Source organism: Castor canadensis, chromosome 1, assembly GCF_047511655.1.
Source record: "Castor canadensis chromosome 1, mCasCan1.hap1v2, whole genome shotgun sequence".
Classification (NCBI taxonomy): domain Eukaryota; kingdom Metazoa; phylum Chordata; class Mammalia; order Rodentia; family Castoridae; genus Castor; species Castor canadensis.
The window spans coordinates 10789318-10802013 of record NC_133386.1 but is presented as its reverse complement, the minus strand read 5'-3'; the positions used below and the strand labels follow the sequence as shown (position 1 = coordinate 10802013).

The window sequence follows — 12696 nt, the reverse complement described above, 5'->3', positions numbered from 1 at the left end:
GCAGAGGATGCTGCTCCAGAAGCCCTGGTAGTCCTTCTGACACCCTCCACGTGGGGACTGTGTCCAAGTAGATATGGGCTAGAATTGAATGAAGCAGACAGAAAGATATGAGAACAGAGAACCATGAGTTGTTTCTTATGCATAATTTTTTGAAGAACAGTTGTAGCTCTGCAAAGAAAAATGTAACCAAGAAGCAAAGGAGAAAGCAATGTTGCTCAGTGGTTAGGTGCTCTGGCTTTAAAATCAGAAAGCTCTGTGTGTTAGATGGTGCCCACCACTAAAGAGCTGTGTGTCCTCAGGCAAATTATTGAACTTGTCCAGACTTCCTTGTTCTAGTCAGGAAATTGGGAATATTGTATTCCCTATCTATTAATGTCATCATTCCTATTAACATATGTTGGGAAGAATAAATGAGATTATATAAGCAAAGCACTTTGCACAGAGCCTAGTACACAGAATGTTCAATAAATGCCTCTATGACATTATCATATAATTGATGTTAATGTTGTAAAGCGATGTTTAAAGCTAAAAACTAGCAGCTTAGGAGGTAGACATAACGGATGAAAGTGTGACTTTTAGAAACTAGGTTGGGAGGCAGAAACTGCAAGGGACAGTAGTTCAAGGCCAGCCCAGGGAAAAAGTTAGTGAGGCCTCATCTTGACAAAACAAGCCAGCATGGTGTCTCATTCTGTAATCACAGTTACTTGGGAAGCAAAGACAGAAGGATAACAGTGCAAAGCCATTCCAGGCAAACAAGTTAGCAAGACCCTATGTCAAGAACAAACTGAACATGGTGGCACACACCTGTAATTTCAGCTATGCAGGAGGTGTAAATAAGAGGATTGCAGTTCAGGGTATCCTGGGCAAAAAGCACTAAACCCTATGTAAGCCAGGCACTGGTGGTTTACGCCTGTAATCCTAGCTACTCAGGAGGTGGAGATCACAAGGATCGCAGTTCGAAGCCAGCCCAGGGAAACAGTATGTGAGACCCTATCTCAAAACACCCTATCATAAAAAAATTGGGTTGGCAGAGTGGCTCAAGGAGAAGGCCCTGAGTTCAAACCCCAGTACCACCAAAAAAAAAAAAAAAAAAAAAACCCTATCTGAAAAATAACTAAACCGAAAAGGACTGAGGTGCTGTTCATTGTTGAAGTGGTGGAACACTTGCCCAGCAAGTGTGAGGCCCTGCGTTCAAAACTCCAGTACCAACAACAATTAAGAAAAGGCATATGCAGCTTGTTTATTTGCTAGTGAAGAAAAAAAATAAGAGAAAAAAGAATCATTTCAGAGGCTCTGGGCAAATCCAAGGAATAAGGAACGTTCTTGACATCTGTCACGGGCCAAGGAGGACTTGGGTTTCAGATGGCATCAACTCAAATGCACATCTGCACAGTAGCTTCCTTTCTATTCTCTCACCACAGAAGAGGGTCCGTTCACTTTTGCAGGTGCGTGGACAAGCAGATAAAAAGTTTAATGCCATTGCCAAAGGGACTTCTCGTCACTGTCACTCCAGCAGCCCGTGTGCGCGCGGGAATCTTCCAAGTGCCATCCTATTAGCGTGGAGAGGAGAGCGACAGATCATAAATATTTGAGCACTACCCTGCAAAAGTACAAGGAATTATCTATGATCCTCTGTGCAGGAAAACCTAATCAAAAGTCAGTTGTGGAATTTGAGATAAAGTTGAATTTCCCTGAAACAAGAGCACATAATTTGTAGCCTCGTCAGTTGTGATACAGAAATACACATAATCTCCAAAAGGAGAAAATAATTATAATTATCAACACCTCCCAGGGCACCAGGTACTAAGCAATCGATTGAATTGACACAGGAAAAACACTCTCTATTTGCAATATATGTTCATCAAAAATGCCTTACGAGAAAAAGCTTTGCAATTGCAAGCTTTTGGATGTTTTGTCTTTTTATTTAGAAACAGACATTTGAATGCCTAAAGAGAAATGTCCCCATAGAACACATTTATAATGCACTCATTTACAAGTTACTGGATGTCTAGTTGTCACTCTGAACCTCTCCATCACCCAAGGAAAACTGTGGGAACATTTTTAGTTCTATTTAACAAAGGAAGCAGCTGAATCTAAAAAACAAAATGGTGTTTGATTATAGATCATGTAATATGAAAAGCAGAGCACAAACACTTGAACCCAGGTCTTCCAACCCCTGCCTACCCCTCAGCCTCTGTCCACCTCACCACTTGTTTTCTGGTGTGGAAGCTGAATGTAAAGCTGGCAGCTAGGGATGTCTGTCCAAACCAAGAAAACACGGTAAAGCTGCAGGATCAAAAAGCCCAAGTGCAAAATGACAGTGTGGAGTGCACTGGACTGGCTCTGTCGGTGAGTGTGGAAGGTGAGTGTGGAAGTGCAGCACTGAGGAGCCTGGGACTTACCCCAGAGGCAACCAAAAGCCATCAGTGCTTTTTTAATGGGATGATGGAATCCAATATGTGCAAAGTTTGGTCAGGGCTGGAACCTAGACTTCAGAAAGTAGGAGAAATTGTTGCTCAGGCAGAAAGGCAAAGGCTTCTTGGGATGGCCGTCTACTACAGCAGTCAGCTTTGGTTTGTGTGGTTCTACGATGTAGACAACGCACACTCCTCCACTGGGTTCGGAATTCTTTGCAGAACTCGTGTTTTATTCATCCTTATGTTACCATGAATTACAAATTGCTAACACTGCCTGTAGGACTTCCTCACTCAGGTAGAACAACCCTCCTGGACCTCAGCAGGGTCCAAGCTGAGTGAACTGCTCTGCACCCAAGAACTACTCCTTTTCTTGATTTCTCTCTCCTGATAAACATGGCACTGTCCTCCCAAATCTGGCATGCACCCATAGACCTTTCCTCTCCCTCACCCCCCTTCACTCAACTCACCCCTGTGTAATGAATGCCCCGCCCCTTTAATCTCCCTCCTGTCTGTCTCCCCTTCACCTACTGTGGTTTGGTCAGAAGCTCCTGACCAAGTCCTCAACTGTAAACCTACCTTTTATGAATCTTTCCTCAACACACCTACCAGAGATATCATTGTAACATAAAGATATGTTATGACACCACCCTCATTTCATTCACCATTGCCTAGATTACACCCTTCCCCCTCCCTGAGCCCAACCTTTGCATCATCACACGCCTGTGAGGCCCTGGATGATGTAGCTCCACATCTCCAGCCAGTCCTCTCCTACCCAGGCTCCAATCAAAAGACTGCACATGGCTACAGACTTCCCACCACTCTGCACCAGACTCCCACCCAGGCCATTAGCAGCCTGAGATCTCTGATTCACCCCTAGTCTACTATCTCTTCTGAGAATGCTTCAATGTCACTCACCTGCCCCCAAAGCAGAGGTCATCACCCCCTCTTTTGTGACACCACTCTACACATCCTTTATCTCTGCAAGGGCTTTTGTCACTTCCTGTTGAAGGCAGTCATGCTAATTCAATTCTGTCATCAGCAACCAGTCCCTAGTACATAACAGTTACTCTTTAAACATTCAGATCATTACTGTATAGATATTTTAGAGATGAAAAGATTAAATTAAAAATAGGTGAGTGATGGGCAGATTTTCCCTTCTCTATCCTTAACTGCATGAATTCATGCAGTTCCTTCCCTATAGAATCTCACAGCAGACATTGGAGAGATCTATCCATAGACACATACCAACACATAGGTAGGTGTGTCCTCATGATTAATTAGTGACTAATAAGTCTATCACAATGACTTATAAAGTCTTTACTTTCCCACCAACCCACTTAAAGCTTCAAATTGGAAATTTTTGTGAGCTGCCTTGAGAGATTTCTAAATAAAATACAAATGTACAATCTTGACTGACACACAGAAGGCACATTTGATAAATATTTGTTACTGTCAAATAACCCCTCTATGCTTGATGATAGACTCCCTGAGAGCAGAAGTCTCACTAACAGTGCTGTCCATAGAATCAACAACTCTGCTCAATCTTGGTTGAGTACATGTGTGCTCATGGGCATTTGAAATTGAGCAAGACAAACAGTATTTGTGTTGGTTCCATTTCTTTAAAAATCAAGATCATTGGTCTCTGTAGGTACCAGTCATTATTAAATGGAACACTCTATTTGACTATGACAGACACAAATCAAGTACACACACACACGAATGCTAGCTTCCATCTGGCACCAGAGACTTAAATATGAAAGGCAAGGTATTGCCTAAGAAGTCAGCCCTAGAATCAAGAGACAGAGACCGTAATCCATAACTGTTGTTTCTCCATCTGCAACAGTGATAAGTCACAAATAAGTAAAGTGAAGAGTGGTTATCACTGTTAACTGTTTCAGATCACCATCTGTGCAAAGAACACAACAGAATGGAAATTGCTTTTATAAAGTATTCAATACAAGTTAAATATCTCATGATATGCAATGGTATTCTCCAAGATGTGCCAGATGCTATTAAATACAGCATGCTCTATGGGAAAATCATGCAAAACACTTTCACCAATTGAATTAGATTGCAGGGCATAAAGGGCCAAATGCATAATGAGCCCCCATTCCAATGGCCTGTGGGTAGCTTTCCTTATAACTGCCAGATATAGACCATGCAAAATAAGAATGAATGTGATGCCTTTAGTTTTGAATCAGCAATATGTTTCAAAGCATCCACAGGTACGGTACAAAATATATCACAGTGGGTACCCATTGCTCTTAAGAAGAATGAGATTTGCTCTTCACATTTATGATGTTTTTGCTTAACACTTTACCCTTGGGAATTGTTTACTGAGGGAACCACAATGGAAAAGATGCTTAATAGCTAAAAAGTAATTATAGACTCCCATGCATTCACTACTTTCAAATCAATAAATAATGATTGGATTCAGGAAATTGTTTTCATCTGAATGTAGCAATTAATATTTGTAAAAGTTTTATATCTCACATAGAATTTTCACTTTCTCATATTATCCCTTAAGAAAAGCTCTTACCTATGAGATTGTTAAGGCAAGTATTATTCAGTAGACAAATTGTAAACATGAGGAAACTAAGGTTCCCAAGGATTACATTTTGTACCCAAGGACACCAATAAGACCCTACAATGAAGAGCTCCAGCTTCCAGATGTACTCCTTCCCACATACCCCCAAGTACCTCTTCAGAAGCTGCCTGGTGTTGGGGGTGGTATGGAGAGACACTAGTCAGGATCCTCTAGGTCCCCAAGCTCTGAGGATTTCTTGGTTATAGATCATTCAGTTGAAAATAAGCTCATTTTTTTTAAAAGGGTAGTTTTAAGCTGAAAAACTTATGCACTAAAGCAAGTATAGTGTTAAGAACACAGAATGGAAATTCATGGGCTGAAATGGTAAAATAAGGCTGGGAGGTTAAATCAAAGTATCCTGAGCTGAACCAGGTATGAGAATAGGAGCATGAAGCATCTTAGCAAAATGAGGGTGCACAGCACTGTCCATCCAGAGGACCTACCCTGTGGTTCCACCAGTGGGCTCTACCTCGGCAAAGATCTAGTGTCCCAGCCTGGCACACGCTGGACCATCAACCCCACCTCATGTGAAAACGCTTCACCCTGCCTTCAGTGTGATGTATCAGAGGAACACACAGGACACTTGGTGATCATCTTATTGTGACCAGCAACCCCTAGCGTCATCAAAGCAGGAGGTAGAGTCAAAGGTTGCCAAGTGAGGCAAGGTTGATAGTCCACAGCACAGGGCTGGGTGCGGACACCTGGCCAGTTTGGTTAGGAGAATTGAGAAGCCAAGAGAAATCACAGGGCCCTGAAAAGCGAGGACAGCACCAGGCTGAAGATTGCATTAAGAACAAAAATTACAAAAACAGCATGTACATAGTGACTGATAAGGCTAGGAAGAACAGCTAGAAAAGGACCCCAGCACTTCAAACTGCAGAAGTACAGAAATTCCCTCTCAGATGCTGCCTTGACTTGGGATGAGCCTGGGAGGCGTTGCAGGGAGAGAAGTGCCTAGATGTCCTTGGCTAGCCTGGCATCCTCCCTCCTGTTTGTAGTTCTCAGAATAACTCTAGAGTGCTCCAGAATGCAACACCCAGGATAAGGAAGAACTGTCCCAAAGAGCACAGGCTCTGCTCCCATCCTCACTCTGAGGACAGGATGGCCTGAAATGCTGTTGTTCAGCAATCTAAGTGGCCCCAGGGTGGGAGGTTTTTGGGTCCTTTGGCTGCAGTGCAATTTGGAGCACGCACAGATGAGATTCTACCTGCCATGTGCGGCTTTCCTGAACCTTGGGGGACCAACTCAACATAAATCCCAGACTGTTGCCTATCTATGAGCAATGAAGTTTGTTTGCTTAAGTTGCTGTGACTGTTCTGTTCACCAGACTGATGCAGGTATTAAAAATGGCAGATTGGAGACAGATACCTGTGGCTCACACCTATAATCCTAGCTATTCAGGAGGCAGAGATCAGGAGGACAGTGCTTTGAAGCCAGCCTGGGCTGGTGGAATGGCTCAAGTAGTAGAGCATAAAGCCCTGAGTTCAAACACCAGTACCACAGGGAAAAAAAAATTGTACACTTGTACCTTGTATATAGTAGCCTACTTTACAGCAGCAGAAGCCAAGGAGCAGGTAAGGCCGTCCTGGTTCATTCAAGAGGAAAACCCTCTAACCTTTTCCCTGTTTAAGATTTCTCCCCTGCCCCCTTTAGTTCAGAAACCAAAAATTTAAAGTAAAGGCTAAGATCTTAGAAAACAATCTCTATGCTTTGTGCCTTCAGTGCTACTATTGTTGGGAACCCTCTGGTCATTCTGAAGGCATCCTTTGGGGAAAAGAGAGGCAGAGCCTGTCAAAGTGGAGCCACACCTTTTGGTTTTCAGAGTACAACTCATTAGTGGTGGCCAGGTTACTCCCACCAACAAAAATAGCTTTTGTCCAAGTCTTTCTAAAATAACAGAAGTCAAAACCTTATCTTCTGAGCTTGCCAAACTTCTGTGCTTTCATGACTTTGAAAATCCATGTTACTTTAGCCTGGAATTCTCTGCTACTCTTGTCTACTTATCCCTAAAGACTCACTAAAGAAGTAGTTTTGTAACCCTTCTGCAGAGTCCTCCAAATAGCAAATACCCCAGGGACAGTATTAAGGTTTTTAATGATGTTTGATATGGGCCCCTTACAAGTAAGCCTTGTTTCCTCCCTGCAACCATTCACCATCAACATCAGTCAATAAAGTTTAGCTCCCCTACCAATAAGGAAGCTATGACCAAAGACATGTCCTTTCCAGCAAGAAGAGGAAGTGGAAATCTGGACTTTTCCAGTCTGGAAGAGAAAAAAAGACCAGCTGAAGGCATGTGGGTAGCAGTCGGTGACATGGATATGTCATAGCTTCCCTTACAAGGTGGGTGGCAGACTTAGGTTGAAAAGAAAGCCAAAGATAAGGGTTTTGTGTTTCCCTATTTCTGTCTGGAATTCCAATGATTGCTGGGTTCAGAAGTAGCAGGCTATCCTGAGGGAGGCAGAGCATCAGTGTGCATCCTCTAGTATCCTCAATCTCTTATGGTGGAAGCACCCTCTCCCTCTCCCCTGACCCAAAGAGAAGAGGAAGAAGCAAATGGTGCATTCCAGTGAAAGGAGTAGACAAGGGATGGTAATGTAGAATGGAGACTGGAAAGTCACCACAGAGCCAATAGTCACCAGGCTCTGTGACTAGGAGCCCTGGTCTCCTAGCCTCATGGGGCACCTTCAGTGCCAAGGAGCTCTCAGGAGGAGCCCAGGCAGCTCCTAGAAGAGGACCATAGGCCCCAAGGGCAAAGGCCACATGTCCATCAGCATCTCAGTGAGCAGGGGAAACAGGACATTGTGTGCAGAGTCTGAGGGACATGAAAAGTAACGAAGGACCAGCAAGCATGCCTCCTCTCCACCTCCACAAGACCTTGAACAAGTCAGCCCGTTGCCACAATGTTCACATGGCACCTTGGAATGGGTCACAATGAGGGAGAAGAAAGCTAAAAGATAAAACACATCTGAAAGGAATCCAACTACCTGCAAGAAATAATTTATGCCAGAAGAGACTGAAATTAAATAACTAGCTAGTACAACTTATCTAGTGATAGATTCACTAGTCAGATTGGGATACCTAGCTAGTTAAAGTCTTGCATACACAGATACCCAGATGTACAGCACAGAGCAAGTTGGATAGGGACTGCAGAGAGACCATTACAGAACACAGAAGGCTAAATTTCTGCCCTTTCAATGTTTGTAAGTTTATGATCCCGCCATGCAAGGTCCTTAGTATATTGTAATTGTTTCTTGACATATCTATTTCCCATATTTTAGACAGAGCTATTGAGAGTCAAGACCCTATATTTTCATTTTTCAGTTCTAGCCTAATCTCTGACATGCAATAAGCCCCTGATAAATATTTGCAGAATCAGGGAATCAAAGACTCAGGCTTGGTAAAACAGCACAAGACCACAGCACATTCTTGCCATGCACAACAGCAGAACAGACCTGAGAACACACCCAAGGAAACCCACCACTGGCCCAGCTTTGGATGAGCTTTGCTTCTTATTTTCCTTAATGCCTGGTCTCCTTTATTTCTTTTTCTTTTGGTACCACCAAAGCATTAAGAAGAATGGAAAAGAGGAGAGTTGGCACGATGAGCTCTTTGAAATACTTCTGAGTAGCCCTTCCTGCTCTGGATATGTTTTAATGTTGCCACACAGGTGAGGAATGCTGAAAACAAGCAGATGAGCAGTACAGAAGAAGCCGAAGGAAAAACACAGGTGGCCACCCACATGCTCACACCAGGAGAGACTGAGGTACAACGAACAAACAAGCTCTCTCTGTTCATAGCAAAAGGTTAATATACATATACAGGCACATGCACCTATGCTGAAAAAGTATATAAGGCAGGTACAAGCAGGTCTACCTGCAACCAGTAAGTTATCTCACAAGACACTCTATCCAGCCTCACTCCAGAACAGGAAGCCATAAGAAACACTGCTAAGTGGCCTTTAAAGTTATTGTCTGCAGCAACTTACAGGACTGCCAGGGGGAATTCCAACCAGATTTTCTAAAAAGAACTATTGTAAAATAGGATCAGGAGGGTGAGAAGGGAGGGAGAGGAGAGGGAGGGAGAGAGGGAAGGGGTATTGAGAGGAGGAGGAAAGGAGGAAGGGGTAGGGAGGGACGGAGGAGCAGGGAAGGGAGGAAGACCTTAGCAGTACACATCACTCTAAGGTGGAACAGCAAGCACGTTTTAGGAAATGATACTGTGGAGTCACTTTTCTGTCCAACTCTGTGTCTTCTGTTCTAGAACTCAAGTTGGGCTCTGACAGCTAGAATAGCTTCTGTCTGTAGAAGAATGTTGTTAACAAGGAATGGGTGAAATCAAGTTTAGAAGTTGTTTATCTTTTTATATGTCATTGTGGTCATTTTGATGTGACACTGACATGGTTCCTGCTATGTTGTTTCCTTTTTATAACATAATTTGCATAATTTAGGGATAACTCTAAGATTTGAACTGAAGGCAATGTCAGAAAATGTCATCTCAAGGGTCTGATGACTTGCAATTGCCATCAACTCGTGTCATTTTGTTATGTCTTGTAAAGGCATGAGATGGAAAGTATAATCCACCCTCTGCAAAGCTATGTTCAGACACAGAGCAATAGGCTGACTGGCTGTTCCTTTATTGATGTCAACAAGGGTTGGCTGCCCCAAAGTTCAGCCATGCTCCCGATACAGAATCAAAAACTGCCTGGCCTTTTCTAGCTCCACCCTATTTAAATTAGCCATTTAAAGATCTAAAAGCTTTTAGTGCATTGTTTTTTTAATAAAATTATAGAAATTTTCATCTTCTGAAGCTCAGTACCCTTACAAAATGAAGTGGAAATAGTTTTAGATCAAGTAAGGTAACTAAATATAATTTCAAACAGCAAACAAATAATAAGAGCAGGGTTTGAGGAACAGTTGCCTACAAATTTGCATCAGTTCTCTACAACTATGAAACAGGTCCATCCTAACAACATGTTCCATAGACTAATAAGATCACTATTTATGACATTTCCAGCATCCTATGAGTAAGTTAAGAAACAGGTATAGAAAATTATATTAAATAAATAGAAATGTCAACAATAGTCCAGTCTCAGAGTTATAATAAGACTAGAATGCTCTTCTGTTAAAATAAAAGGTCAATAATTTATCTAAATATCAATAAAACATAGGAATTTTTCAGAATTAAAAGAGCACTGTTTAATTGTTCCTTGAGTGCAACAGCAACTCTTGCTATTAATAAATAACAAATCCCTACATTCCTTCCAAGATACTCACACAGGGAGGGTGTTTCTGCCACAGACAGACTCAGATGAGATGAGGCTGCCAGGGGCCAAGCACATAGAGCACTTCTCCCTTTATTCCTTACCATCATGAATTTCCCTGTGAGTCAAGAGCCTTGTGAAATAATATTCACCTTATTGTTATATATTAAAGTGGCCTGAATATGACAAAAAGAGTTGGTTGGATGCCACAAGGAGCAGCCAGATCTGAAGATAAATAAGCCAAGGGGCATGGAGGATCTAGCCTTAGTGGGTCAGAAGACTTTGGAATCTGAGGGTTCCTCTTTAAGACTACAAAATTGTAAATATAGACTTGTTGAAGTATATTTTATACATAATTGAAAAAAGAAATCTGAACAAAATACACAATTTATGCCAATGAATTTAACACAGAGCATAAAAATCTAACCAGACCACATTTTTATTAACTGAACTCTATATATAACTCTATACTACTTTCCTCCTCCTCTTCCTCCGCCTCCTCCATCTTCTCTACTTCCTCCTCCTCCTTTTGACTGAGTGTTCTTTGATCACCTCTTGAGACAAAACTATTTTAATATATTCTATACACAGAACAGAAAGGTATTCAGTCTCTTCTCTAGCACAACTGATAGATACCATCTTAACAAATGTATTCCTAACCAGGCATAGAGGTACATGCCTGTAATTCCAGTATTTGAGAAGCTGAGGCAAGATAGGAGGCTACTTGGAGGCCAGCCTGAGCTACAGAATGAGATCCTGTCTTAAAATAACAATAAAGAAATAAATAAAACAAATGAATAACTTGAAAAAAAAAAACAAATATATTCCTGACAAGAGAATTTGACTAGGTCTTGATAAAAACCAAATCTTCTCTTACAATGTCATACAGCTGATGAAATTTCCAGAAACTGACCTCTGGCTCTGTCTTAGTCTGGTTTCTGTTTCTAAAGCAGAATATCACGGACAACATAATTTAAAAGGAAAATAAGTTTATTTAACTCATGGCTCCTGATGCTTATAAGTTCAAGAGCATAGTAGTGATGCCTGCCAAGGCCTTTGTGCCTGTGTCTTAACATGGCAGGACAGCAAAAAGGCAAGTGAGTGCATGGGAAAGAGACAAAGCACAAAGGTCACACTTTGTTACAGACCTACCCTCTGTAACTAACCCACTCCTGGGATAAGGCCATTTATCTTAATGAGGGCGTCCCCACCACCACCACCATGACCCAAATTCATCCCATTAGGCCCCACCTTCCACCACTGCAGCATTGGGAATCCAGCTTCCAATATGTGAATTCTGGGGACAAGCACTCAAACTCTAGTAAACCCATACATTTTAAACCATGCTTCACCATCAGTACTTTTCTGAAAACACTGACTTAGAAAACCCTTGCAATGCACCTGTCACAGATTATACTTTAGGAAACGTGGTGAACAATCATAAATTCTAACTCTCAGACTTCAAATTAGAATGACTTCATTCTGTTAACAATGCCCAGAGCTCAGCTACAAGGATTTTGTAATTAGGACCATGGAGTATCATGGGAAAAGCACTACACTAAAAAGAGAACTTACCTAGTCCTCATGCTTTGGGGTCCTTGGCTTTATTATCCAGTGGGGTAGATTGGCTGATTTTTGTAGTATGTAGATCCAGAACAAATGGAAAGAAGTTCAGAGCAGTAGCAGATGCTAAGGACAGGTAAGGGAGGACTCAGTCAACACTGGTACCTTTAAAAATCAGTCATTTCCAGAGTCATAGAATTAAAAACACAAAAAGTCTTCCCTCTCTGATGCTTGTCCTCGGACATAGGGACAACCAGTAGGCAGACATCTTTGCAAAGGAATTCATCTATTTTAAAAAGATGGCTGAGACTTGGGCAAGAATAAAAGTAAATCAGAGAAGGAAGAGTAGATACTGGCAAGAAGGACAGTGGAGGACGGCCCAGGATGTCAAGCTCATTCCTGACAAATAAAGCAGACAAGAAATAAAACAGTTCTGGAAATCTGTTCCTATCTATGGGAAGCCCTTGAAAAATGAACGAAAATATCTCACCACTTCATTCATTCACTTACTCAGACCATAGACAGCAAAGGATCTATGTTAGTATGTTATTAAAAAGTCATTAACTTTAAAACTTCCTATCTCTTTTTTTGCCTGTCATTTATTTATCATTTCTACCCAGCTCACATCCTCAAGGAGGTGAGCTGTCTTACATTATTAAATCATATAGAAAAATCCAAGGTAAAAGACAGATCAAAACTAATTAAGAGGCAGGCATCTGGGTTTAATTAGTCACTGCCACCGAGCACTCCAGCAGGCTTGCTATTAGCTCACACTGGCTTCCTACGAAAAGGAAGCAATCAAGTTCATTGAAAAGAGGTTAATTTATTTTACAGGTATTCTATTCCAAGAAGACTATATTTCCAGCATA

At 41.8% G+C, this 12696-nt stretch overlaps 1 long non-coding RNA gene across 2 annotated transcripts in view; it reads right to left on the bottom strand.

Moving 5' to 3' along the window:
• Positions 1-1215: 1215 nt before the first annotated feature.
• The window catches only part of LOC141420661 (uncharacterized), a 140961-nt gene continuing 129480 nt past the window's right edge, over positions 1216-12696 (bottom strand). The window contains exon 5 of one of the 2 annotated variants that reach the window (XR_012445176.1): positions 1216-1550. This is a non-coding gene — a long non-coding RNA (uncharacterized lncRNA). Of the gene's footprint in view, positions 1551-11861; positions 11954-12696 lie in introns of those variants that run through there. The other variant, XR_012445177.1, reaches the window with a different exon arrangement.